Source organism: Herpailurus yagouaroundi, unplaced genomic scaffold (genome assembly GCF_014898765.1).
Source record: "Herpailurus yagouaroundi ecotype Mexico unplaced genomic scaffold, PumYag 62671, whole genome shotgun sequence".
Taxonomy (NCBI): Eukaryota; Metazoa; Chordata; class Mammalia; order Carnivora; family Felidae; genus Herpailurus; species Herpailurus yagouaroundi.
The window spans coordinates 4,725-7,090 of NW_024416508.1; the positions used below are offsets into that span (position 1 = coordinate 4,725).

The 2,366-nt window shown below is 52.9% G+C and overlaps 1 pseudogene; it reads right to left on the reverse strand.

Moving 5' to 3' along the window:
* Positions 1-880: 880 nt before the first annotated feature.
* Positions 881-1,887, reverse strand: LOC121024277 (uncharacterized; annotated as a pseudogene).
* Between the last annotated feature and the right edge of the window lie 479 nt (positions 1,888-2,366).

Sequence of the window (2,366 nt, forward strand, 5' to 3'; positions counted from 1 at the left end):
ATTCTATACACCAATGAGCAGAAAGGATCTACACATACAATAACATGAATATCACTAACATCAGTTGAGTGAAAGAAGTTAGGTGTAGGACACATAATTCCATTTCTATATAGTCCAAAACCAAGCAAAAGTTGTATATTCTGTAAGAAGTCAGAATAATTGCCATCCCAAAGGAGAGATAGACCGTGACTGAAAGAGGCACAGGTGGTCCCTTGGGGTCCTGGTACCTTTTTTAATGAGTGCTGATTACACAAGTACATTGAACTGAATTGCATCAAGCTGTGCTCAGAATACTTTTAATAATATATGTTCTTTTTTGCGTGCCTGGGTGGCTAGTCACTTAAGTGTCTAACTTTGGCTCAGGTCATGATCTCATGGTTTGTGAGTTCGAGCCCTGCATCAGGTTCTGTGCTGACAGCTCAGAGCCTGGAGCCTGCTTGGATCCTGTGGCTCCCTATCTGGCCCTCCCCTGCTCACACGGTGTCTCTCTCTCAAAAATAAACAAACATGAAAAAAATAATATATGTCCTTTTGAATATATACTATACTTCAGTAATCTTAGTTTAATCTGAGTGCAGACCCCTAAGTCACACCCTTTTTTCTCTACTGTCTCTTCTAAACATTTAAAGAATATGTACTTTAAATCATCCTAGAAGATATATATACATACACATACACACAAAGAAGAAAGAAATTGGCGGGAGGAGCCGGAAGGTGGGTGAAGGGCAAAGAAACTTTAGCTTTATTACACAAGCATGGAACCAAATTCCTTTGGAGAGGGTGGGGGTGGAATGGCTTCTTCTGACGACTTCAGAGCAATGAGGGAACAAGAGAGATCATGGATCTGTCCCTAAAGTGCTGGAGACCTCTCAGTCTGGGGTTAGGAAGAAAGGGGACCTCCCTTCCGGTCCAGGGGTCGCCTCCTTCAGCAGACCCGGTGCTGGGAGGCAGCAGAGGGCACAGCTTCCCCGGAGTCCCAGAAGGCGGCGCCGCATCCCTGGGGCGCGGGCTTAGGCGGTCTGGTGCTTCTTCGCCCTTAAAGTGCACCAGGGGACGCTGGCCCGGCTCTCACTGGTTCATCGCTCCAGGCACAACCCTTCCCGGGGCTGAGAGGTCGCGCCGCTGTGGCCCGCATCTCATGCCCAGGCACTGGGAAGCAGCAGAGTATCACCACGGGTGCCAGGTTCACTCCCAGGACTTGGCGCGCTTGGCGCCGCGCTTCTGCCAGGCTGCTCTCGACCCACACGTCGCCGACTACGCAGATGGTGGGCAAGGTGGTCAGCGTCGGAGTGGCCGCCCTCCCACTCTCCTCCAGGGTGCGGCCCCCGGAGCAGGGCCCGGGGTCCGCGGGCTTGCGGATGCTGCTGTCCTCGCGGAACGGCGGCGGCGGGGACGGCACCTTCCTCTGGCCGACCGCGACCGTCCGGGCTCCGTGGCGCATCCTCCTGGCAGCTGGCCGGCGCGTCTGGACGCGGGCCTCGGGGGACTGATGCCCCCGCGTGTACACCACTTTCTCCTCAGGCGCCTCCAGCGCGGCCTCTCCTGCAGCGCTAGAGGCTCCTCCGCGGGCGACCTGGGCCAGGGCCTCCCGGGGCCTGCGCAGCCGCCTCTTCTTGCGGCTCAGGAGGTGAGGCCGCTAGGGGTCGCCCGCGCTTGCCAGGTCTCGCCGCCGCCGGCGCGCCCTGATGAATTTCCTACCAGGAAGCCAAATCAGGCGGTAGGCTGTGAGAGTTACACCGCAATTGCTAGGAGACCAGGCGCTTTGTGAGGTCACAATGTCTGCCTATCCTATCACTGCCGGCTGCCCAAAGCTGCCTTAGGTTGGGCTGTGTTTAAGATTATGCCCTTGAGAAAGACCTGCATATAATCTTACCTGAGAAGGCCCATAGTTCTTGACGAGTTCAAGAGGTTTGTCCTCGACGTGAATGCACTGGTGCCTCAGCCTCCATTAATTCCATCTCACATGAGATGACACTTCACGGTGGAGAGTACACACAACTTGCAATCAAACATGACTGTAAGAGGGTTTAAGCGAATTAAATGCCTTGTCATGCAACGCACTGAAAGCCAAATTGAAGTAACTACTCTACTCTTTCAAAGAATACACATATACTGTGCCTTGCTTAGGGTTCCATATGTGTGTTGCTATAGCTCCCAGTTCAGGGAGCTGTTCTTCACAGCAGCAGCAAACAGTTTGCCTAGTTAGGATGCATGCTCACTTTCACGCAGCTTACGGAAGACCGAGTCATTGTGTGCTTAAGAGCAATGTGTCAACGAATTCTGCGTGAGTGGCCATGAGGGCAATCAGTGCCACTAAAACCTATTCGGTACCTATCAATTCATGATATTTCAGGTAAGTCATACAC